Below are 27,140 nucleotides of genomic sequence, written 5' to 3'. Positions count from 1 at the left end.
GGTGCTTTGGATTTCAGCTCCCAGAAATCCCAGACAGTTTACTAGCAGTTAGGAATTGTGGAAGCTGACGTGCAAAACATTTGGAGGAGCACAGTTTGAGAAACATGGAACTAGACCATTCAAGAAGACAAGAGGAAATTAAAGAGAAAAACAGATATTAGTCAACAACCATGCAACTCATACCACCATATATCATGATGTGCTGTTAAATCAGATAAATCTAACAAATGAGCAAAGAGATGCTGGAAGAGAAAGCTACTGGATATCTTGAAGGACTTCAAATAATGTCTTCTTGCAGTAGAACGTGCTGGTTAAAATGTTGCCCCCAGTTGCATGCTAAAGCTGTCAATGAACTCCATACCACAAACCTTAGTTTTGCCTTATAATATGATCATGGGATACACTAACCCATAATTCAAGGCCAGTCCAAAGTCCTGGATGCTGAATAAGCCCCTCATGGCAGCCCTATTGGAACTCCTTGAATTGCCTTGGAGGCAGCAGTGAGTCTCCCCCCTCCACCACCACCCCCATCACAATCAGCAAGTGGGCGATCTGGCTGATGTCTAGAAGGTAGGTGGGGTGTCATGGCAACAGTTGCAACATAGGATGCAGGAATGACAGGGGACTGCCATCCCATTATTCCAGGCCATCGGAGCCTGGGAAATGTGGGATGACAGTCAAGACAGCTGCTTCCAGTTCTGCTTGGGAACTTGCCCAGTTCTCTTAAGTGCTCTAACTCAAGGGAGAACCTGAATCCTAGAACAGGATTTGCCCCCCCCCCCCTCCCCCGGCCCCGACTTTGCTTTACTAAATGCAAAGCTGTGTTAAGGCAGCCTTGTCCCAGGTTAAGCCAGATCAGTCCCATGTGATGTTTAGCTACTGTGGGGCTCATCCAGAAACACACCGACCCTATGTTGGAGATCACTGTCTTAGCCTTTTTAATGTTTGAATCTCCAAAATCAGGCCTAGAACCAAATCAGATCAATCTAATCCAGTTTGGATCTGGTAAAACATGGTCTGTATTCAGGCCTGTAGCGAGGGGGTGGTTTTAGGGATTCATACCCCTCCCCCCCGAAATGTTTCAGATTTTTTTAAAAAACCTTGTTTACTCATGAATTTTAACTGGTTAACCAAACCCCCCTGCTAAATCTATGAGATGCAAAAAATTAAGAGTCCCTCCAGAACTGTAAGCACTATCTCAAGTAAATATTGACAATTTATTCACACTGTCATTACTTGCAGCAATAACCAATGTAGTGAAGCAACCAAGTTGGGTGTGTGTGTGTTGAATGCTCTCATTAAGGAGGCCAGACTTGGTGGAGGTGGTTGACAGGGACGGAGCTGCGGGCTATGGAAGGCTGCTCTGCCCTCTGCTGTGCTCTTTGCTTCAGCATGAGCTAGGAGGCAGGCTTCAACCCCACCCCCCACCCGAAATTTTCAACCCTCCCTGAAATTTTAAACTCCCCCCCAATTGTCAACCCCCCCCCCCCCCAATTGTCAACCCTCCCCGAATTTTTTTTCTGGCTACTGCCCTGTCTGTAGTAGACCCATTCACTTAATGAGTTGGAATTGAACCAAACTGGTTGCAAAGCCTTTAATTCTGTCCAACCTTTCTTGGGATTTGGCTTTCTTAAGTTCAGAGCACAATCTCAACTTGGAAAGGCCCATTCTACACTGTCAGATAAAATCCAACTTATCTGATTTCGTTGTCGAGGGTACCCCAGACCCTGCCTTCAAGCTGGTGTGACCAGCAGCAGGGACTTCCACAGTTCCTGGATGTCAAGTTGGGCAAAACTGATGAAATGTGCCCCAGCAGCAGCATCAACCAGGGACTCCTTACAGTTGTGTGCTCTCTCCTTTCACTCCTTTACTAGCCCCAACTATGCAACCAATCCCCAAATAAAGCTTAACCAAATTGCAACTTTTAAACTCTCCAGCTTGATACTTTGTGTCCCTTTCTTGCCTGAAACTATAAAAGTGCTTGAAACTAACCTTTTTGCGGGCCGTGGGAGACTGTAGGCCTGCCGGGAATGCCTCCCTGGTGTTCCAGGAGGCCGAATCTGAGCTCCCCCAAACCGCGGATACGGAAACCCATCGGGCCCCCATATCCGCAAGATGGCAGATCAACTCAATTTTGATGGCATATCTGCTATCTCGCTTTTTGCATTTTGGGCTTCTATGCTCGGGGAATAACCTTTTTGATTTTAAGAATATACTTTTAAAGGAAACAGCTGATTGTCAAAATCCAAGCCTCGCTGCTGCCGCGCTGCCGCTGCCTTCACTGCTTCTCTGTCCTTGCGAAGCCCCTGCCCTGAAGACTTGGTGCGGCTACCCCATGAGGCTTTCAGGGAATAATCCAACCTTGGGGCTTCGGCCCTTGGAGGGTGTTGTAGTTTCCCAAGGACCAAGGACCAGCTTCGATCTCAGCACTGCAGGACTCCATCCTTTGGCTCAGTGGAAATCACTAGACTCCTTTTTGTGGCTTTGGACTTTCTGTCAAGTGTTTTGGACTCTAAAGGACTTGTTTTCACCTATGAATTCCCCCTGAATGAACTATGGACTCATGTTTTTTCTGAAATTATTACTTTAATCAATTTCTCTGGCGGGTGGGATAGGGAGGGGCTGTCTGATATGAATTTCTTGTGATTCCTATGTTTCCCCATGTATTTTTCCTCATATTTGACCTGGCCCTGAACCCTTTGCCCCCTTCCCCTCTCCTTGGGAGAAGTCAACAAGGAAGCTGCTCTGGTTTTGAAAAGGCAATCAGCAATCACAAAAGAACTCTTATCTTGAAACTTGTGCATGGAAAATAGAACTGAAAATCCCTTTTGACTTCGGAGTTGGGCCATCAAATTGGGGTTTCGCTTGGCAAACTTTTAATCACATCACAATGGGGCAAGATGACCCTCGAAAAGTCTCTTTTTCCCTAAACCGTTTTCTTCATTCAAAACTCTCCACAATGGACATCCACGCCAGCCTCTTCATTATGTCATATCTGATTGCGACAGGAAAACCCAGATTAAATAATCATTACTTATCGCAGACCCATCTAAGGACAATAGAACTAGTTTCTTTAGAAGGCCGGTCTTTGGACTCAAGAGGCCCCAGGACATGGAAATGTTATAATCCACTCATGAAAGCATTGTTTCTTTTCACCCCGCCTCCCTTCCTCCTGATTCACTAGAGCGCCGAGGTGGTAGAAGCTTCCTGATAGGCTCTTGCGCAGCAGAGGAGCCCTGTGATTGGTTCTGGCGCAGGGAGGGCAGCCGCGCCTCTTCCCAGCTGTTATCACGTCAGCCAATCAACAGCAAGCTGGGAGGAGGGCGGGGAGTGGGAATTTTGAAACTTCCAAGCCTGTATTTCCAATAAAAATGCCTCTGACTTCTGTAACCACATGCTCTGTAGGCGAATGATTGCTACATTGCATCCTTTTCAGCTGAATCGCTAATAAAAACATCTCGGTGGTGCTTCTTCAACTTTGGTGAGATTTCTTCTGGATATTTAGGGAAATAAAATTGCTGAAAATCAGGCTTCTCTGTGCTTGCCAAAGTAGCGATTCCTCTTTGGTGGGGTCTCAGAGTCTCTCTTCCTGGGGTAGACCCTCCTAAAGTTCCTATCGATTTCAATTTGACCTGGATTATATGGCTGTGTAGACTCACATAATCAAGTGCAAAGCAAATAATGTGGATTATCTTCTTTGATAACCTGGATTATATGGCAGCATAGAAGGGTCCTAAATTTTCTCAACCCTCTTTATCATGACTTCTAAGATGATATGGTCACTTTTCCTCAAGGATCATGCTACATTCACTTCATCAACCAGTTCATCCCTGTTGGTCAGGATTAATTTCATGATAGCAAATAATGTTGTTCTTTGTTCCAGTTATGCAACATTGTGAGCTAGACAAGTCAAAAAGTAGGATGATGTTCATTTCTTAGAGAGTGTGATTTTAAACAGATTACAAAATAGTTGAAATCCCACATTACATCTGCAGCTGCCCTTCCATTTCATTATCTGCTCAAGGAAAATGCTATCCATGTCTTCTGACATACGAAGATATAGCAATATTATCTTTAACACAACCATATATTTATATGTTTTAAACCTGTGGTACCTAACTTTTGATCCTCCAGTTGTTTCAACTCGCAGAAATCCCAGCCAGTTTACCAACTGTTAGGAATTGTGGGAGCTGAAGTACAAAACACTGGGAGTGCCAAAGGTTGGGAACCACTGTTTTAAACAATGCTTCATACAGATAAAATTCATTATTTTTACATAAGTTTGCCCTTCAACTGTCTCAATTTAGCGAGTACAGTCCCAGTTACTCTGTTACCCCACTTTGGCCTCTTCCACACAACTGTATAAAATCCATGTTGAACTGGATTATATAGCAGTGTGGACTCAGATAATCCAGTTCAAAGCAGATGTTGTGGATTATCTGCCTTGATATTCTGGGTTACATGGCTGTGTGGAAGGGCCTTTTCTCAGCTGCCTTTCAAATATCCCAGGCCTCTTCTACACTCATTATCTGCTTTGAACTGGATTATATTAGTCTACACTGCTATATAATTCAGTTCAAAACAAATAATCTCAATTTTATACAGCTGTGTGGAAGGGGCCTCACTTTCATTCCCATTCTTCCACTTTGTTTCTTTGTTCTTAGCTTATTTCAGTCACTGCAACCTGAGTTCAAAGTGCAAAAGTAGTTTGCATTTGCAAGAGATGGAAAAAAGTGGAGTCTGGCCCTTCCCTGTGGGCTCATAGAATCATAGAATCAAAGAGTTGGAAGAGACCTCATGGGCCATCCAGTCCAACCCCTTGCCAAGAAGCAGGAATATTGCATTCAAATCACCCCTGACAGATGGCCATCCATCCTCTATTTAAAAGCTTCCAAAGAAGGAGCCTCCACCACACTCCGGGGCAGAGAGTTCCACTGCTGAACAGCTCTCACAGTCAGGAAGTTCTTCCTCGTGTTCAGATGGAATCTCCTCTCTTGTAGTTTGAAGCCATTGTTCCGCATCCTAGTCTCCAGGGAAGCAGAAAACAAGCTTGCTCCCTCCTCCCTGTGGCTTCCTCTCACATATTTATACATGGCTATCATATCTCCTCTCAGCCTTTTTTTTTTCAGGCTAAACATGCCCAGCTCCTTAAGCTACTCCTCAAAAGGCTTGTTCTCCAGACCTTTGATCATTTTAGTCACCCTCCTCTGGACACATTCCAGCTTGTCAATATCTCCCTTCAATTGTGGTGCCCAGAATTGGACACAATATTCCAGGTGTGGTCTAACCAAAGCGGAATAGAGGGGTAGCATGACTTCCCTAGATCTAGACACTATGCTCCTATTGATGCAGGCCAAAATCCCATTGGCTTTTTTTGCCGCCACATCACATTGTTGGCTCATGTTTAACTTGTTGTACACGAGGACTCCAAGATCTTTTTCACAGGTACTGCTCTCGAGCCAGGCATCCCCCATTCTGTATCTTTGCATTTTGTTTTTCCTGCCAAAGTGGAGTATCTTGCATTTGTCACTGTTGAACTTCATTTTGTTAGTTTTGGCCCATCTCTCTAATCTGTCAAGGTCGTTTTGAATCCTGCTCCTGTCCTCTAGAGTATTGGCTATCCCTCCCAATTTGGTGTCGTCTGCAAACTTGATGAAAAACAAAGCGCTGCAAAAAAAACTTGATGCAAAAACAAATTGCTGCAGCCTCTCCCAGTTTGTGTGAAGTTACTCTTACTGTCTTGATCACATTCCCATGCTTCTTCACCATACATACATTGGATGACCCCATCTTTACACATATATTTTCCTATTGTGTTATACTAGGATACTTTAAAGACTGTATCAGCAACCGCAATGAAAAGAAATACATTTTGGAAATGAAATGAAGGTATAGTTTGGTATGAAAGAACTTTGCCAATAATGAAAAGGAAAATATTTAGCACATATAACTTCATGGTTTTGACAATATCACCAACAAAATAGTGCGACTGAAAGCGGGGTAGATTTAAGAAAGGCTGCCAGAATCTTTCCCTCATATCTTGAAGATCAAACATTGTGGCATTCAGTCTGAATATTGTGGGATTTTACCCTCTCCCCCCTTCACTGTCAACTCTACATGGCTCAAACAATGACCTACCTTGCAATAGTTATTCATAACTACTGAATTAAGGCAGACTATCTGACAAAACTGAGTCCTACTATTTTGTATTCCAACCAAATTCCACCAGTTCAATAAGGGGGCAAAGGAAAAGGTGTCCCTGTACCTAGCATATCCACATTAGTAAGCTAGGTTGTAAATGTAACAGCAAGATATAGTGTTTTGTTGCAAGAGGTGATAGTGCTTTGTTGATAGAGATAATGTTTTGTTATTAGAACAAGTATGACTGTTGGGACACTTTAGCACTCCCCCTGAAGACGCAGGTTCACAGCTTGGGTGTGATCCTGGACTCATCGCTGAGCCTGGAACCCCAGGTTTCGGCGGTGACCAGGGGAGCATTTGCACAGTTAAAGCTTGTGCGCCAGCTGCGCCCATACCTTGGGAAGTCTGACTTGGCCACGGTAGTCCACGCTCTGGTTACATCCCGTCTAGACTACTGCAACGCTCTCTACGTGGGGTTGCCTTTGAAGACGGCTCGAAAGCTCCAACTAGTCCAACGCTCGGCAGCCATGATACTAACAGGAGCGGAGCGCAGGGAGCATACAACTCCTCTGCTGCACCAGCTCCACTGGCTGCCGATTTGCTACCGGGCTCAATTCAAAGTGCTGGCGTTGGCCTATAAAGTCCTAAACGGTTCGGGCCCAAGCTACCTATCCGAACGTATCTCTGCCTACGAACCCACCAGGACTCTAAGATCTTCTGGGGAGGCCCTGCTCTCGATCCCGCCTGCATCACAAGCACGGCTGGTGGGGACGAGGGACAGGGCCTTCTCTGTGGTGGCCCCCCGGCTGTGGAACACCTTTCCCATGGACATTAGAGCAGCTCCTACGTTAATGGTGTTTCGAAGGAAACTAAAAACCTGGCTGTTTGAACAGGCATTCGGATAAACAGTGCAATGAATACGATGAATATAGGAACGGAATTATGGACGACAAATTGGATCACGATTCTAGTTATGAGACGTTAATGTGTTGTTATTGATGTGTCATTACTTTGTATACTATGCTGTTAATGGTTTTTAAATTGTATGCTGTTATGATTGTCTTTTTCCTCTTGTTGTGAACCGCGTTGAGTCACCTATGGGCTGAGAAACTGCGGTATACAAGCAAAGTAAATAAATAAATAAATAATCCGAAAGGCCATAGTCAGCAATAGAGGATAGAGTTGTACTACGAAACCTTACCTTGAGATCATACCAGGGAAATGATAGGGGAAGCCTATTTCCTCACAACCCCTGACAGTATATTTCACTAATCCATTGCTGTACATGTCTGGGCAATTAGTACAAGATCATTGATTCTGAGGTTCCATATACCATATGGAGATGAGGATTTATGCTCCAGGAATTAATAAAGGATGGACCATCTGTACCACACTTTCCCTTGGCTTTGTTTACCGTAGCACAGAGCATACTGAACCTCTGATACTTTACCTTCCAATGTTTTCCTATGGGACACAAAATGCTTCTTATTCAGAGTACATATTAAGGCAGAGGAATAATAATAATATTAATAATAATAATCTTTATTTATATCCCGCCACCATCTCCCAAAAGGGACTTAAGGTGGCATACAAGTCACTACAAGTATAATATATAAACAGTACATGAGTATAAAAACAATATCACATATAAGTTATAAAAACAGCCATTATTAACACATGAAATAAAATAAAAACACAGTTTAAAATGCAAACCACCTATAGTGCCTTCAAATCACAACTAAAGTGCCAAAGTGTCAACCTCATATGGGCCCATTTCAGCCTACTTGAGGCCAAAAGCCTGCTTAAAAATCCATGTTTTTGTCTGAATTAGAAGGAGTCAGTGTTGGGGGCAAATCTAATCTCTTTTGAGCGGGAGCCAGGGAGCCACCACAGAGAAGGCCCTCTCTCTAGTCCCCATCAACCACGCTTGAGATGGTGGTGGAACAGAGAGAAGGGCCTCCCCTCGTGATCCCAAAGCTCACACCAGTTCATAGAAAGAGATGCGGTATCAAAGATAGGTTGGACACCAAGCATATAAGGCTTTGTAGGTAATAACCCGCACCTTGAATTGAGCCTAGAAAAGCGTCAGAAGCCTATGAAGCTGCTTGAGTAGGGACATAGCATGTTTCCTATAGCTAGCTCCAGTTAGTAATCTGGCTACCGACCTTTGTACTAACTGACGTTTTCGAATGGTCTTCAAAGGCAACCCCACATAGAGAGCATTACAGTAGTCCATTCTGGGTGTAACTAAAGCATGGACCACCATGGCCAAGTCAGGCTTTTCAAGGTATGGTTGCAGCTAGCGAACAAGTTTTAACTGCGAAGATCCTCCTGGCCACTGCCGACACTTGAGCTTCAAGTGTCAACAATGAGTCCAGAAGGATCCCCAGACTGTGGACCTGTGTCCTCAGGGGTAGTGTAACCCCATCAAGAACAAGTTGCCACCCTATACCCCAATTGGCCTCGGGAATGACCAGGAGGATTAAGTCACAGTTTGTTGGCTTTCATCCAGTCCATCACAACTGCCAGACACTGATCCAGAATCCGGGGAGCTTCCTTGGACTGGGGAAAAAGAGTAGTAGAGTTGCATGTCATCTGCAAAGAGTTAATCTGTTGACACACTATGGCCAAAAAATACAGCTTATTTATTACTATATCTAAGTACATTACATGACCATACACACAATGTGCCCAACACTGGATTCTGTAGCATCAAACTGTGCATCCAGAAAGAGGAATGCATCGCTAAATTATTTTCAGATGATGTCTTCCCCTGACCTACTTTCACATCACAATTATTCTATATTACATGTTTCTAAATAGAAGTGAGTCGGCTCCAAAGATTGCAATTAATTAAAAGGAAGCTTTGCCGTACTGTATTTACAACTATTTTAAATATCAGTTACTACCTTATGAGATAGTTTCAACATCTTTATTAATGACTTAGATGAAGGGCAAGAAGGCAGGATCATCAAGTTTGCAGACGACACCAAATTGGGAGGGATAGCCAATACTCCAGAGGACAGGAGCAGGATTCAAAACGATCTTGACAGATTAGAGAGATGGGCCAAAACTAACAAAATGAAGTTCAACAGTGACAAATGCAAGATATTCCACTTAGGCAGGAAAAACGAAATGCAAAGATACAGAATGGGGGATGCCTGGCTTGAGAGCAGTACATGTGAAAAAGATCTTTGAGTCCTCGTGGACAACAAGTTAAACATGAGCCAACAATGTGATGTGGCGCCAAAAACAGCCAATGGGATTTTGGCCTGCATTATAATAGGAGCATAGTGTCTAGATCTAGGGAAGTAATACTACCCCTCTATTCTGCTTTGGTTAGACCACACCTGGAATATTGTGTCCAATTCTGGGCACCACAATTCAAGAGAGATATTGACAAGCTGGAATGTGTCCAGAGGAGAGCGACTAAAATGATAAGAGGTCTGGAGAACAAGCCCTATGAGGAGCGGTTTAAGGAGCTGGGCATGTTTAGCCTGAAGAAGAGAAGGCTGAGAGGAGATATGATAGCCATGTATAAATATGTGAGAGGAAGCCACAGGGAGGAGGGAGCAAGCTTGTTTTCTGCTTCCCTGGAGACTAGGACGTGGAACAATGGCTTCAAACTACAAGAGATTCCACCTGAACATGAGGAAGAACTTCCTGACTGTGAGAGCCGTTCAGCACTGGAACTCTCTGCCCCGGAGTGTGGTGGAGGCTCCTTCTTTGGAAGCTTTTAAACAGAGGCTGGATGGCCATCTGTCAGGGGTGATTTGAATGCAATATTCCTGCTTCTCAGCAGGGGGTTGGACTGGATGGCCCATGAGGTCTCTTCCAACTCTTTGATTCTATGATTCTATAAAATCATGAATGTGTCAAATAGTACATAGAAGCTATTTAATGGCATGTTCTCTTTTAGGTAAAACACTGAATTATTGATTATGCATATATAAATAATAACATTGATCAAGACATCAATGGAAGGTGAAAACACCATACGTTAACACCAAGACATGGACAGGAATAGTTTTAATTCTATGGAAATGAATCAACATCCTAGAGAATCACAGTTTTTAACTAGATTAATAGTGAAATAACTAGATCTGTCAAACATCAAATATGTGTAATTGTTTTAAAAGATTTATAATAAAAACAAAATTTCTACCATGGCAGTACCTTTATGTGGTGATGGGATATTAATGTGGCTAGAGGCTATGCTGGTGGTAGCAGTGCTATTGGTAAGGCCTCTCACAGCAGATAGGCTTTTGCTGAAGAATGCACCAAACATAATGTGCCATACTACTAGGCAGCAGCAGTATTGGCATGTTGTGGCAGAAGATCTCTTAAAGATCTTCTGTACAGAGGAAAGCAATACTAAACCACTTCTGAATAGTTGTAGGTTTTTTCGGGCTATATTGCCATGTTCTAGAGACATTTTCTTCTGATGTTTCGCCTGCATCTATGGCAAGCAACCTCAGAGGTAGTGAGGTCTGTTGGAACTAGGAAAATTGGGTTTATATATCTGTGGAATGTCCAGGGTGGGATCATAGAATCATAGAATCAAAGAGTTGGAAGAGACCTCATGGGCCATCCAGTCCAACCCCCTGCCAAGAAGCAGGAATATTGCATTCAAATCACCCCTGACAAATGGCCATCCAGCCTCTGTTTAAAAGCTTCCAAAGAAGGAGCCTCCACCACATTCCGGGGCAGAGAGTTCCACTGCTGAACGGCTCTCACAGTCAGGAAGTTCTTCCTCATGTTCAGGTGGAATCTCCTCTCTTGTAGTTTGAAGCCATTGTTCCGCGTCCTAGTCTCCAAGGAAGCAGAAAACAAGCTTGCTCCCTCCTCCCTGTGGCTTCCTCTCACATATTTATACGTGGCTATCATATCTCCTCTCAGCCTTCTCTTCTTCAGGCTAAACATGCCCAGTTCCCTAAGCCGCTCCTCATAGGGCTTGTTCTCCAGACCCTTGATCATTTTAGTCGCCCTCCTCTGGACACATTCCAGCTTGTCAATATCTCTCTTGAATTGTGGCGCCCAGAATTGGACACAATATTCCAGGTGTGGTCTAACCAAAGCAGAATAGAGGGGTAGCATTACTTCCTTAGATCTAGACACTATGCTCCTATTGATGCAGGCCAAAATCCCATTGGCTTTTTTTGCCGCCACGTCACATTGTTGGCTCATGTTTAACTTGTTGTCCACGAGGACTCCAAGATCTTTTTCACACGTACTGCTCTCGAGCCAGGATAAAGAACTCTTGTCTGTTGAAGCTAGGTGTGAATGTTTCAACTGACCACCTTGATTAGAAATTTGATGGCCTGGCAGTTTTTTGGTGTGGCTTGTTAGTGCCTGGGGGAATCTTTTGTTGAGAGGTGATTAGCTGTCCCTGATTGTTTCTTCTCTGTTGTTTTGCTGTTGTAATTTTAGAGTTTTTTTAAATACTGGTAGCCGGATTTTGTTCGTTTTCATGGTTTCCTCCTTTCTGATGAAATTGTCCACATGCTTGTGGATTTCAGTGGCTTCTCTGTGTAGTCTGACATGGTGGTTGTGAGAGTGGTCCAGTATTTCTGTGTTCTCAAATAATATACTGTGTCCAGGCTGGTTCATCAGATGCTCTGCTATGGCTGACTTCTCTGGTTGAAGTGGTCTGCAGTGCCTTTCATGTTCCTTGGTTCGTGTTTGGGTGCTGCATTTGGTGAGAAGTCAGCCATAGCAGAGCATCTCATGAACCAACCTGGACACAACATATTATTTTCAGAGGAAAATATCCCTTTGTGCTTTATCTATTATAGCAAAACCTTTGACAGTTCACTAAAAAACCCCCACAACATTTGATTGTCATGATGTAAATTAAATTCAGGATAAGAAGTCACTGTCAGAACAGAACAAATGAAGTGGCTTCTAAGTGGGGTTACATAAGGCAAGATTAATCACGCTGCTTAATTTATATACTGAACATATCATACAGAAACCAAATTGGGTTCATAGAAAAGTGGTGCGAAAACTCAAGAAAGGGGCATCAACAATGAAAGATATTGTTCTGATAGATACTACTAGTAGGACATAAGAAATCCTAACAGCTGGTAAACTGGCTGGGATTTCTGGGAGTTGTAGGCCAAAAACATCTGGAGACCCCAGGTTGAGAACCACTGCTGTAGAGGAAAGCCAAGGAAGAAAGTGCAAAGACATGGTTACAGCTGTAAAATAAAGAAAATGAAATAATGACCACAAATGAATTACCAACTTTAAGGCTGACTGTGAAGACATTGAAATAGTCAATGAATTCCTATGTTTTGGATCATCCATTAATCATAACAGGTTGCAGTCAAGAAATCAGAAGATTAGGACTTGACAGGGCAGATCGGAACTAAATATTATCCTCAAGTATAATTCTATAGTGTTTGTTTGTTTGTTGTCTATAAGCCATCTTTCTCCTAGAGTGGCTAACAAAACAAGTTAAAAACATATAGAGTACTTTATACAATAGTAGCTGTCCCCTGCCACGCATTGCAGTGGTCCAGTCTGTTGATCTGGAAAATAAAGTAATGAGAAAGTGTTGGTTTCTAATATTTGTAATTTCTTTATGCTTGTGGGTAAACAGTAATACTTGCTGTTTCTTTGTCTGTATTGATGTGGAGAGTGTCTGGTTTGCCCACCCTGGAACATGCAACATATTATTGTCCTTCTTTAAGGGTCCCTTTCAAATCTATGAAACTATATCTCTCTCTGTGTGTGTGAATCATCTCTCTCTCTCTCTCTCTCTCTCTCTCTCTCTTTCTTTCTTTCATATCTATCTATCTATCTATCTATCTATCTATCTATCTATCTATCTATGGCTGGATGGCTCTTTGTCAGGAGGACTTCGATTATGTTTTCTTGCCCTGATGAAAGGAGTTGGATTGGATGACCTTAAGTATTTTCTGTTGGTCATGGGGGTTCTGTGTGGGAAGTTTGCCCCGATTCTGTCGTTGGTGGGGTTCAGAATGCTCTTTGATTGTTGGTGAACTGTGAATCCATGTGACTACAACTCCCAAATGACAAGCTCTATTTCCCCCCAAACTCCATCTGAGTTCATATTTGGGTGTATTGAGTGCTTGTGCCAAGTTTGGTCCAGATCCGTCATTTTTTGAGCCAACAGTGCTCTCTGGATATAGGTGAACTACAACTCCCAAACTCAAGGTCAATGCCCACCAAACCCTTCCAGTATGTTCTGTTGGTCATGGGAGTTCTGTGTTCCAAGTTTGGTTCAATTCCATTGTTGATGGAGTTCAGAATGCTCTTTGATTGTGTTGTTGTTGTTCATTCGTTCAGTTGTCTCCGACTCTTCGTAACCTCATGGACCAGCCCACGCCAGAGCTCCCTGTCGGCCGTCACCACCCCCAGCTCCTTCAAGGTCAGTCCAGTCACTTCAAGGATGCCATCCATCCATCTTGCCCTTGGTCGGCCCCTCTTCCTTTTGCCTTCCACTTTCCCCAGCATCATTGTCTTCTTTAGGCTTTGCTGTCTCCTCATGATGTGGCCAAAGTACTTCAACTTTGTCTCTAGTATCCTCCCCTCCAGTGAGCAGTCGGGCTTTATTTCCTGGAGGATGGACTGGTTGGATCTTCTCGCAGTCCAAGGCACTCTCAGAACTTTCCTCCAACACCACAGCTCAAAAGCATCTATCTTCCTTCGCTCAGCCTTCCCTAAGGTCCAGCTCTCACATCTTTGATTGTAGGTGAACTATAAATTCCAGCAACTACAACTCCCAAATGACAAAATCATAATTTTTTGAGTGATGATCACTCCTTGTGTTGTGGGACGTTTTGCTGCCAAATTTGGTGTGATTGCATTCATTGGTTCTTTTGTTTTTAAGGTACTCATTATGCACAGAGCATTTATAGATAGATAGATAGATAGATAGATAGATAGATAGATAGATAGATAGATACAATTAAATCATTTATTTATTGATGATGCCTCTACTTTCGAAACCAATTAAAGTAGTATATAGATAATTGGAGGGGGGGGGACAAATGGTTATTAGAATCACAGAATTGGAAGAGAGCATATGGTCCAACTGCCTGCTATGCAGAAAAAGCACAATCAAAGCACCCCTGACAGATGGCCATCCAGCCTGTTTAAAAGCCTCCAAAAATGAGTCTCCTCATACTCTGATGCAGAACAGCTCTTATGCTAAGGAAGTTCTTCCTAATGTTCAGGTGAATTTTACTTTCCTGCAATTTGAACCCTTTGCTTCAACTCCTAGCCTGCTCCCCTTTCCTTATGACATCCTTTCACATATTTATATGTCTCCTCTCAACCTTCTCTTCTGCAGGCTAAACATCCCCGACTCTTTAAGCCACTCCTTGTAGAGCATGGTATCCATACCCTTGATAATTTTAGCTGCCCTCCTCTGGACACCTTTGAGTTTGTCAATATCCGTCTTGAATAGTGGTGCTCAGAATTGGACACAGTATTCCAGGTGAGGTCTGACCAAAGCAGAGAAGCATGTAGCTTGAACAAAATTCAAAACCATGGTAATTAAAGGTAAAGGTAAAGGTAAAGGTAGTCCCCTGACATTAAGTCCAGTCATGTCTGACTCTGGGGTGTGGTGCTCATCTCCATTTCTAAGCCGAAGAGCCAGCGTTGTCCGTAGACACCTCCAAGGTCATGTGGCCAGCATGACTGCATGGAGCGCATGGTAATTACTGTCCCCATATTATGAACAAGCAGTTTATTTCCCCTTATTCTCTTTGTCCTGAGCTCAGTTATCCCATGATAACACAGTCTTTCCTTGTTTTTCCTGCCCTTTTCTTCATCTTTTTCAGCCCTACAATATTCTTTTGTCAGATGAGCTGGTGAAAACTATATTCCAAATTTGATCACAACATATATTTGTACAAAGTCACTATATTATTGAAAATTTTATTGTCAGTTCTTATAATCAACATAGAGCCCACCTTTTCAGCTGTATGAAGGGTTAATATGTTGCTAAAATGTCTGAATATTCCTTCCTCAGTCAATTGTTGCCACCACAGACGCCCATCAGTTTATATGTGAAACTATTTGTATTATATTACACATATTTATACTAAACAAAATTCAGCATTTCAGTGCCCCTTTATTTCATAAAAATAACACAAATGACAGCAATACTTATTTATCATTGCTTCTTTTCAGAAATACGTTAAACGGGACCCTTTATTTGGTTACGGGAGTAATTTTTTCATTCAGCAGTCCACGACTTCCTGAACAATAATCCTCTATGAGGAAAAAAGGTGCTAGATAACTCTATTTTCTGTACATGGCAAAGCTGAACCATGAATTTGTAGATGGAATAGCGTGTGGGAGGGATTGTTGCATGTCTACTAGTTGTTATGAAATATCGTTGCTATCCATGCAAAGAAATGCATGAAAAGCATACAAATACATGTAAAAATACAGAAGGTTGCTTCTCAGGTCAGAAAAAAGATTTGCTTCAGCCTGAGCAGCTTTCATAAGCTATTTATAGCCTGACTCCATATGCAGTGAGTGGGATGCAAGATAGTGTGAGTCCAGGTTGAAGCATAGCCTGTGTTAATAATGTGTTAATAATATGTGTCTTTGACCATATGAGTCATGTAGGAAATACTATATGATCAGTGTGGCACATATAGTTTCCTCCATTTTACATACGCAACTTCAACATTGCTAGATATGTACACCTATGCCTTCAGTTGTCGGATCACACCACAATAACAGTTATAGCCTTTTTTTGCATACATTACCCAATGGGAAATCTGCATCAAGCCAAAGCTCTACCGGCATGGAATAATATTGGGCATACAGTTAATAACAGAAAGTAATGGCTCTGTGTTATCCTGAGGAAAGGTCTTCATGGGAATGTCACAGACCCCATGCTGCTCAGCTTTTTCATGAATGACCTGTAGGAGAGTGTAAACTTGTAAATACTCTAGACCAGGGGTCCCCAAACTACGGCCCGCGGGCCGTATGTGGCCCGCCGACGGCATTTCTCCGGCCCGCGTGGCATGGTCTGGCCTGGCCATGCCCACCCGACGCCGCTCCGCCAATCGCGGGAACCCTCTGCTCCGGCCGCTCTGCTCTCCACACCCACTCCACTCCTAGCCGCACCGGGAGAACAAGCCCCGCAGCACCGCTCTGAAAAGGTTTGACACATTTGAGCACATCAATAATAATTATAATTATTATTATTATCAGTGGCAAGTTTGGTCCAGATCCATCATTGTATGAGTTCACAGTAATCTCTGGATTCTATTTCCCCCCAAACTCCACCAGTGTTCACATTTGGGCATATGGAATATCAGTGCCAAGTTTGGTCCAGATCTATCATTGAGTCCACAGTGATTTATGGAGGCAGGTGAACTACAACTCCCACCAAACCCTTCCAGTATTTTCTGTTGGTCATGGGAGAACTGTGTGCCAAGTTTGGTTCAATTCCATCGTTGATGGGGTTCAGAATGCTCTTTGATTGTAGGTGAACTATAAATCCCAGCAACTACAACTCCCAAATGTCAAGATTCTATTTTCCCCCAAACTCCACCAGTGTTCACATTTGGGCATATTGAGTATTTGCGCCAAGTTTGATCCCGATCCATCATTGTTTGAGTCCACAATGATCTCTGAATGTAGGTGAACTACAACTCCAAAACGAAAGGACACTGCCCACCAAACCCTTCCAGTATTTTCAGTTGCTCATGGGAGTTCTGTGTGCCAAGTTTGGTTCAATTCCATCGTTGGTGGGGTTTAGAATGCTCTTTGATTGTAGGTGAACTATAAATCCCAGCAACTACAACTCCCAAATGACAAAATCAATTTTTTGAGTGAAGGACATACATTGGGTTGTTAGGTGGCTGGTGTCCAAAATTGGTGTCAATTCGTCTAGTGGTTTTTGAGTTCTGTTAATCCCACAAACAAACATTACATTTTTATTTATATAGAAGTGTAGATTTTTGTTTTTTGATTTTTGGGGGGGGGGGGGTTGCACTGCAAATAATATATGTGCAGAGTGCATAGGAATTCATTCATGTTTTTTTCAAACAGTTTGCGGGACTGTGACCTGCTACTCTGTTCAAAACGTTTGGGGACCCCTGCTCTAGAAGATGGACTCAAGATTCAAAAGGAAGATGACATTTAGTGGAGACAAAAGTGAAATCTTGCATTCAGATCAGTGTTTCTCAACCTTCCTAATGTCTTGACCCCTTAATACAGTTCCTCATGTTGTGGTGACCCCCAACCACAACATTATTTTCATTGCTAGTTCATAAATGTGAGTTTGCTACTCTTATGAATCATCATGAAAATATCTGATATGCAGGAGGTATTTTCTAGGCCTGAGCAGTTTCGTTTCGTTAATTCGTAATTCGTTAATAATTCGTTAATTTTTCAATTACAAAACGATAACGAACCATTCTGGAGCATTTATTTAAAAAAACGAATTTTTAAACACGTTTTGTAAATGCTTCGTATTTCGTTATTGTATTCGTTTCGTTATTGTTCTGAGGTCGTTTCGTTATTATTTCCGCATGTCTGGGCCAGTTTTATGGTTTAATTAGTGAAAAAAAATTATAATATCACACCAACAGTCAAGAACAGAGGGAGAGGGAAGCTTCAGAAGTTTTTGGAGGTTTTTTAGCGTATTTCGCGGTCGCGTCCGCCATTAACAAATCGATTCGTTATTGTTTTGGAAATCGATTCGTTAATTTTTTACCATTTACGAAATTTCGTAAATATCGAACTTTTTAAAAGGAAAATTTTGTAATTATTTTAAATATCGAAACAACCCCCCCCCCCCCCAAATACAAATCGATTTTAGAAACAAATTTTTGCGTTGTTACCCAGGCCTAGTATTTTCATTCAATGGACCAAATTTGGCACAAATTTGGACGTGGAACAATGGCTTCAAACTACAAGAAAGGAGATTCCATCTGAACATGAGGAAGAACTTCCTGACTGTGAGAGCCGTTCAGCAGTGGAACTCTCTGCCCCGGAGTGTGGTGGAGGCTCCTTCTTTAAACAGTTTTTAAACAGAGGCTGGATAGCCATCTGTCAGGGGTGATTTGAATGCAATATTCCTGCTTCTTGGCAGAATGGGGTTGGACTGGATGGCCCATGAGGTCTCTTCCAACTCTTTGATTCTATGATTCTATGATTCTATGAAATACCCAATAAACCCAATTTTGAATACTGGTGGGGTTGGAGGGGGGAATTGATTTTGTCATTTGGGAGTTTCACTTGCTGGGATTTATAGTTCACCTACAATCAAAGAGCATTCTGAACTCGACCAATGATGGAATTGAACCAAACTTTGCACACAGAACTCCCATGGCCAACAGAACATACTGGAAGGGTTTGGTGGGCATTAACCTTGAATTTTGGAATTGTAGTTCACCTACATCTAGAGAGCACTGTGGACTCAAACAATGATGCATCTGGACCAAGTTTGGCACAAATACTCTATATAACCAAATGTGACTACTGCTGAAGTTTGGGGAAAACAGACCTTGACATTTGGGAGTTGTAGTTGCTGGGATTTATAGTTCACCTACAATGAAAGGTTAAAAAACGCTGATTTAGATACAAGAGATTAGACTCTCCCCATATTCATTCCTGTGCTCCCATGAAAATCAAATAAACTTACATTAGCATGAGGTGCAAGTGTAGCGTGTGCATGGAGAGGATCTAGCAGCCCACTGTGGCATAGACTTTCGTCTGCTCTCTTTCTCTTTCCGGCAACTTCTATGCCCTTGGCAATGCTTCACCTGCTTAGGGGCATTCCTTACATCAGCTTAATGCCCTGGTGTCCCATTCTGAGCAATGGCTACTAGTATGTGTCCAGCAGGAGTTCCTTATGATTATAAGTGGGTTGTGTGTGTAGTTGTTACTCAGTTCACAATTCATATATGATGTTTTCAGGTGCACTATGTTGTTTTTGTTGCGAGATGTATGTTTGTGTCTTTGGTTTCTCTCTTCTTGTAAACTGAGCAAAATAAGGGTTTCCCAATGGAAATCTACACACAGAGAGAGCCAATTCAGTTAGCCAGGATTGGTTTTGTTTCTCATTGGTAATTTTTTTACTCGATCTGTAAAAATTAAATGGAGTCAAAAGCATTTATTCCCATGAACCCCCTTGCCCCTGTTTTCTTGGCTGAAACTGTTTTTTGTTTGTTTTTTTCTGAGGTAACCATTCCCCTGTTCTTTACAGTGGTTTTACCTTTCTCCGATTAGGTCCTAATCCCATGGTTATAGGCATTGCATTTTAGCAGCAATCCTGAGTGAACAACTCAGGATTATGCTTTAATGTAGTGTATCATGATTAAGTAAGTGATGGCAATGAGGAAGGAGGGAGATTGTTTTCCTCATTCAGTAATCTTTTAAAAACAGCTTTTTCAGTCAAGTGTACACATTGGGTTGTTGTAGGTTTTTTCGGGCTGTATGGCCATAGCCATACAGCCCAAAAAAACCTACAACAACCCAGTGATTCCGGCCATGAAAGCCTTCGACAATACAAGTGTACACATTGTTATATTTAACTACATTATGCTGGCAAAGCATATAATATGGTAAGTGGCACAGCTATTCCTTGCTAAGATGAATATCCAGCCATCTTTCTTTATCTCAGACTCATTCTTAGTATAGGTTGAGCATTCCTTATCTGAAATTCCAAAATACTTCACAGTCCAAAATTGTCACATAAGTAGCTGACATAGTGAAATCTTTCCTTGGTGTTCAATGTACACCACATTGGAACACATCTCACCACACTAAAACAGTGGATGTGGCTCTTAATGAGACATGCTGCATTATCACAGGGTGTCTGCGCCCTACACCACTGGAGAAATTACACTGCTTATTGCACCACCTGACATCCGCCGGGAAGTGGCAGCCAACAGTGAAAGGACCAAGGCAGAGACATCTCCAGCTCATCCCTTGTTTGGGTATCAGCCAGCACGTCAATGACTTAAATCAAGAAATAGTTTTCTTAGATCTACAGAGACACTCGCTGGAACACCTCAGCAAGCGAGAGTTCAAAAGTGGCAGGCTCAAACCCAGCACCTCAATCCGTGGGTGATACCAGGTGAGAGACTCCCCCCTGGGCACACAGAAGACTGGGCAACTTGGAAGGCGCTGAACATCTATCCGAACGTATCTCGGCCTATCAGCCCACCAGGACCCTAAGATCTTCTGGGGAGGCCCTGCTCTCTATCCCGCCTGCTTCACAGGTGCGGCTGGTGGGGACGAGAGACAGAGCCTTTTCTGTGGTGGCCCCTCGGCTTTGGAACGCCCTCTCCATAGAGGTAAGGTCAGCCCCCTCGCTGATGGTGTTTCGAAAAAGACTGAAGACATGGATGTTCGAACAAGCTTTCGGTTAACTCGGTGCAACGAATCTGATGATCAAGGACTGGTAATCACAGACGATGAATTTGGATTGTGTTTTTAGTTAAGAGATGCACTGGTTTGTTATTGGTGGCCCAATACTGTGTATTTTGTATGTGTTTTTATGCTTTTTATATTGAATACTGTTGATTATTGTAGTGTTGTAAACCGCGTTGAGTCGCCAATGTAGGCTGAGAAACAGCGGTATACAAGCGCAGTAATAAATAAATAAACAGACTGCACTCTGGCACCACGAGATGCAGAGCCAATCTTAAGAAATGGGGCTACAAAGTTGAATCCACGACATGCGAGTGTGGAGAAGAGCAAACCACTGACCACCTGCTGCAATGCAACCTGAGCCCTGCCACATGCACGATGGAGGACCTTCTTGCGGCAACACCAGAGGCACTCCAAGTGGCCAGATACTGGTCAAAGGACATTTAATCAGCTACCAAGTTTGCAAAATTTGTGTTTTTTTTATCTGTTTGTTTGTTTTGTTTTGTTAGAAATGTAATACAATGTTCTGGTTGCGGATGACATGATAAATAAATAAATGTACACCAAACTTTATTTCATATACCAAATTATTTTAAATTTGTATAAAATTGCTTCCAGGCTATGAGTATAAGGTGTTTAAGAAGCATACATGAATTTTGTGGTTAGACTGAGGTCCTTCCCATCTCCAAGATATCTCATTGTGTGTGCAAATATATATGCAAATACAGGTATTCAAAATCCAGTCAAAATCCAAAATAGTTCTGGCTCCAAGACCTTCGGTTAAGGAATGTTCAACCTGTATATGCCTGTCTTTATGTCTACCTACTGGGTTTTCTTCATAGGCCTGACTTTGGATTTCTCAGCCAGGGGGTTTCAGCCTTTCAGCCCTGGACAGGCCTGTAGCGAGGGGGTGGTTTTAGGGGTTCAACCCCCCCCCCGAAATGTTTCAGATCTTTTTTTAAAAAAACTGGTTTACTCATTATTTTTAACTGGTTAACCAAATCCCCATGCTAAATCTATGAGATGCAAAAAATTAAGAGTCCCTCCAGAACTGTAAGCACTATCTCAAGCAAATATTGACAATTTACTCACACTGTCATTACTTGCAGCAATAGCTGATGTACTGAAGCAACCAAGCAACTCATTAAGGAGGCCAGACTTGGTGGAGGTGGTTGACAGGGGTGGAGCTGCAGGCTATTGAAGGTTGACCTGCCCCCTGCTCTGCTCTTTGCTTCAGCGTGACCTAGGAGGCAGGTTTCAACCCCCCCCCCCCCCCGAAATTTTCAAACACCCCCCCCCCCAAATTTTCAACCCTCCCCAAATTTTTTTTCTGGCTACGGCCCTGGCCCTGGACACCCCTCTGCCTCCAGGGTGATGCAGCTCCTAAGATGCCCTCATTGGTCAAAGTCCTTTTAACCCACTCCGGTTTTATTAGCTGCTTGTTTTAAAGGCAACTTCTGTTATGGTTATTGATTCCTCATGGTTTGCTTGAGCAACTTGATCATACTGTGGCATATACATTTGATATAATATAAATTTAATATGATTGACATTTAATACTATTTTAATATTTGTATATTTGTACATTTTAAGTTGTATTGCTATGCTTTTAGTTGTGAGCTGCTTTGCATCTCGTATAGAGAGAAAAAGCAGGATATAAATAGTCTGACTTGGCCACGGTGGTCCACGCTTTGGTTACATCCCGTTTAGATTACTGCAACGCTCTCTATGTGGGGTTGCCTCTGAAGACTGCCCGGAAGCTGCAGCTAGTCCAACGCTCGACAGCCAGACTACTAACAGGTGCTGGGTACAGGGAGCACACCACTCCACTGTTACACCAGCTCCACTGGCTGCCAATTAGCTTCCGAGCACAATTCAAAGTGCTGGTGTTAACCTATAAAGCCCTAAACGACTCCGGCCCTGTTTACCTCTCCGAATGTATTCTCCCCTATGAACCATCAAGATTATTAATATCGTCTGGAGAGGCCCTGCTCTCAGTCCCACCGGCCTCGCAAGCACATCTGGTGGGGATGAGGGACAGGGCCTTCTCGGTGGTGGCCCCGTGACTCTGGAACTCTCTCCCACTGGAGATCAAAACCACCCCTTCTATCCTGACATTCAGGAAACAGGTGAAGATGTGGTTATGGAGACAGGCATTCGATGAGTGAGCCAACACCCTGAGATATGGATGGAGGATGATGAACAAATGTTTTAGTAGGACGACTGACCATTGTAGTTATTGAATGTAATTGCTGTTTTAATGTTTTATTGTAATATGAATTATGATGTTTTATTGACTGTATGTGATTTTATGGTTGGAAACCGATCTGAGTCCCTCAAGAGACTATACAAAACGGTATACAAAACTTTTAAATAAATAAATAAATAAATAAACACAAATAAATAAGAATACAAGTAAATCCCTATGGTTTCAGTATCTCTGTGTTACTCTAGAAAAATTTGAATGGCTTGTAAATTAGGTTATTGCACCATTATTATCTCCATGTGTAACATGCAGGAGACACAGAACATGAATAGCTTATTGAAGGCTGGGTTAGAAGACCCTATTTAAGTGAGAATATCCCTCAGTTTTTCCCCCAATAAAATGTGTTTCAGTTACTTTACTGAGCTGGGAAAATGGATTTGGCTGACTCCTCAGCTGCTCCACTTATATGCTTATCTGAAGAAGAGCTTGAGAACAAAGGATATGGCTTTGATTTATTGTGTTTAACAGTTCAGTACCCACATCATCCAGTGTGTGGACTGGGCTAGCAAAAACTGACAGAGCTTATTAAAGAGTTTATAGTTCTACAGGAAGACTTCACAGGGAATTATTGCCTTGTAGGAGTGAAGAGTAAAGAGTAAAACCCTGGAACAGGACACAGTTTGATAAACATATCCAGCAGACATACCCAAGCGTAATCTTTTTCTTTGAATACTTTGTACGTGTGGATGTGTTGATGTATGTGTTTGTGTATGAGGACATGGGATTGGCTGTTGTTCAGCTTCTTCATTGCAAATGCATTACTTTGCTTGAAAAATCAAGTACCTTGGACAGTTCCCAACAACAGATTTTAATTTTGTAGCTTTCTTCATTCCAGTAAGCCTCCAAGGCCATAACTTGGGTGGGAAGGTGGCTGGCGAAGAAGATCACATTTTGTTCTATTCTATTCTATTCTGTTCTATTCTATTCTATTCACAAAACGTAATGAAATAAAATGGGTGCATACATCAAAATTTACTTGGATTTTTTCTGTTCCACATCATCCTTTTTCATCTTTTCTCCCAGTCACATTTGCTTCAAGACCTGAAGGTACTAGCATATTTTTTTTGGTAAGCAATGCTTGTATGAAATGTCGAGCCAAATGAGATAAGTCTGCATCTAATCCATCTAAACTGTTGGCCGCTCCTTTTTCCTTTATCCCACTCCCAGCCCCATGCATGCTCTTTTAATGGGTATCACAGTAAAGCAGGCATTTGAATCATGAGCAGTGTTTTCCAACCTTTCATCATGTTATATATTTACGTCACTGAAGAAAAATTGATTCATTTGCATGGATTTTTACTTTGATACATGCAGCTAAAGAATAACCGCCTATTAAAAATCCAAGAACTACTTTCCACATGGCAGAATTTTGGAATGTAGTACCAAATTCCCTTTTAGAAGACAATTTAGCAAAATACTATAAAATATGTGTTATCGTCAAAGACATTAAGACCTACTTCAACTCGGTTTCTCAACAGAGTTGCTTTATTTGGCAGACCCAACAAAAACCTTAGAAACGAACAAGGTTTATTTGGCATATAGTTTATTTGGGACTGTAGCCCACACCATCAATTGAATTACTTTCCAGCATTTTCAGTTACATGGAAGATGTATGGTAAGAAATGTTTATTTACTCCTTCATGCCAACCTACAGAAATAACTCAGGAAAGTCTGCATTGCAAGAGAGCTGGTCACCATTTGTTCTAATACTGGTTTACTACATTTGGCTTTATGCTTAAATATGTTTCTGCACATCTTTCCACAAAAACTGGAGTTCTTTCTGTGTTCCTCTCCAAATATTTTAATTACTTGACAATGGCAGGGTAATCCAAAACAATGCCTGATTCAAATCCTGTGTCTTTAACAACCTTTTTCTCTAATTTTTATACAAAATGTTTTCTGGTCCATAAAAGCACCAACTACAATCTATTCATTTTCAAAGTGCTTTGCTGTTTTCCTCACAATAGAATAACATGGCCATCTCACTGGAATCTGTATGATTTTTGAAAAGTATCTGCATTGCTTTCTTTTCTCTGTACTTCCTTTTCTTTGTTGTTTTTCATTTACTGTAATTATTTTATTTCTTGGATCTATATCTCACTTTTTTCCCAAATCCAGGTGGCATACAGATAGATAGATAGATAGATAGATAGATAGATAGATAGATTGATAGACTGATAGACTGATAGATTGATAGATTGATAGATAGAGGAAAATACCATTAAAACACAAAGCAAGTATGAATTAAATAAAAACACAATTAAAAACATCAATTTAAAACAAAATTAAATTTAAAAAAACATTTCAAAATACATTTCAAAATCAAATTACCTATGAAAATACAGCAACATTGTCAACTGCCAAAACTGGGGTGGGGGGAGTATTTACCTGTCACTAGGGACTGCAAGTACGATTGCTTTGGTAGCGAGTTTCAAAGTCTTGGAGCACCCACCAATAAAGCCCGTCTCACATCCTTGCCAAATGTCCTTCTGAGACTCAGTGAAGGAACTCTCATGAAGATCGCTAAGCCCAAACAGTGCAGTTTTGCCAATTGCCTGGATTGGACTAGGGTTGATACATCATAACCAGCACTTCAAATTGTGCCCAGAAATTGCAAGTGGAAAGACCAATTGCAAGTGGAACTGTCATAACAACAGACTCAAGAGTTCCTGGTCAACAGTCTGGCTACAGCCTTAGGGGCCTGCTGCAGGTTCAAAACACTTCTCAGTAACAGCCCTGTGTAGAGCACATGACAGTAGTTCAAATGGTAGGAAATGAACTTACACATTACAGTGGTGACATAGACACAAATAATAGCAATTGTCACATTAACTTCAACGTTGCAAATATTTCCCTACCAACCTGAAACCTGGACATACAGAGTCAGGAAAGAATTCAGAAAGACACCTAACCTGTAAACCTGTGTTTTCAGAGGGAACATAGCCCTATCAATTACAGGCTGAACCCCTAGTCCTTGATCTTCTTCTTACTGACCAGGAACACTTCTGTCTTACCTTGATTAAGCTTCAGTTTACCCATCCTAATAGAATCCAATACTGGTATCTAGGCCTGGGTAACAACGCAAAAAATTGTTTCTAAAATCGATTTGTATTTGGGGGTTTTTTTGTTTCGATATTTAAAATAATTACAAAATTTTCCTTTTAAAAAGTTCGATATTTACGAAATGTCGTAAATGGTAAAAAATTAACGAATCGATTTCCGAAACAATAACGAATCGATTCGTTAATGGCGGACGCGACCGCGAAATACGCTAAAAAACCTCCAAAAACTTCTGAAGCTTCCCTCTCCCTCTGTTGTTGACTGTTGGTGTGATATTATAATTTTTTTTCACTAATTAAACCATAAAACTGGCCCAGACATGCGGAAATAATAACGAAACGACCTCAGAACAATAACGAAACGAATACAATAACGAAATACGAAGCATTTACAAAACGTGTTTAAAAATTCGTTTTTTTTAATAATTGCTCCAGAATGGTTCGTTATCATTTTCTAATTGGAAAAATTAATGAATTATTAACGAATTACGAATTAACGAAACGAAACCGCCCAGGCCTACTGGTATCACATCCTTTTTTCTGTGTTTTACCAGAGAAAATATCTCTCTAGTAATATCTAGATTGCCTTGCGCCAGAGATTTTGAGAGAGAACATTTGAATCAAAACAGTGAATAATCAAATTCACAAAAGTCAAACTTACAATGATAGCTTAAGTGAAGGAAAAGAATAAACCAAGGAGAGGTGTATGAAAAATAGACTCTGAGTTCTGTGGTCATATCTATTTTGCTTTAGTTTTTTTCTAATGTTGTGGATGTAAATGTAAAGGCCAAGGTTTTCCCTGACATTAAGTCTAGTCATGTCCGACTCTGGGAGGTGGTGCTCATCTCCATTTCTAAGCTGAAGAGGCGGTGTTGTCCATCAATGCCTCCAAGGTCATGTGGCCAGCATTATTGCAAGGAGCACCCGTTACCTTCCTGTGAAAACCTATTGATCTACTCACATTTGAATGTTTTCAACATGCTACGTTGGCTCCCTAGATTCAAACCACTGACCTTTTGGTCAGCAAGTTCAGCGGCTCAGTGGTTTAACCCACTGAGCCACCAGGGGCTCCTTAATGCTGTGCATGACTGGGGCTGTAATGTACAAACTTCTCACCCTCATTCCCTTCTCTCTGAAAGTGGTCAAAGAAATAATTCCAGATACCCATGTAAAGGGATTCACTCTCAAATGTCAATAGTATTTTGGAGGGAAGGAAGGATATCAACACTCCTTTTGTGATAACACTAGATTACATGGCATCATAGGTCGATCAGTAACTAGTAATTACTCAGGTTATG

General features: G+C 41.8%; 1 protein-coding gene across 18 annotated transcripts in view; it reads right to left on the bottom strand.

Moving 5' to 3' along the window:
* PCBP3 (poly(rC) binding protein 3) overlaps positions 1-27,140 on the bottom strand; it is a 153,890-nt gene that overhangs the window by 104,628 nt on the left and 22,122 nt on the right. The window contains exon 1 of one of the 18 annotated variants that reach the window (XM_060783390.2): positions 25,172-25,250. The exons of the other annotated variants lie outside the window; for them this stretch is intronic. The gene's annotated coding sequence lies outside the window, so the exon portion shown is untranslated. Of the gene's footprint in view, positions 1-25,171; positions 25,251-27,140 lie in introns of those variants that run through there. 18 annotated transcript variants of the gene reach the window in all.

Source organism: Anolis sagrei, chromosome 1 (assembly GCF_037176765.1).
Source record: "Anolis sagrei isolate rAnoSag1 chromosome 1, rAnoSag1.mat, whole genome shotgun sequence".
Lineage (NCBI taxonomy): Eukaryota > Metazoa > Chordata > Lepidosauria > Squamata > Dactyloidae > Anolis > Anolis sagrei.
Note: the sequence above shows the minus strand (reverse complement) of the source record. Positions and strands in the feature narration are given on the sequence as shown.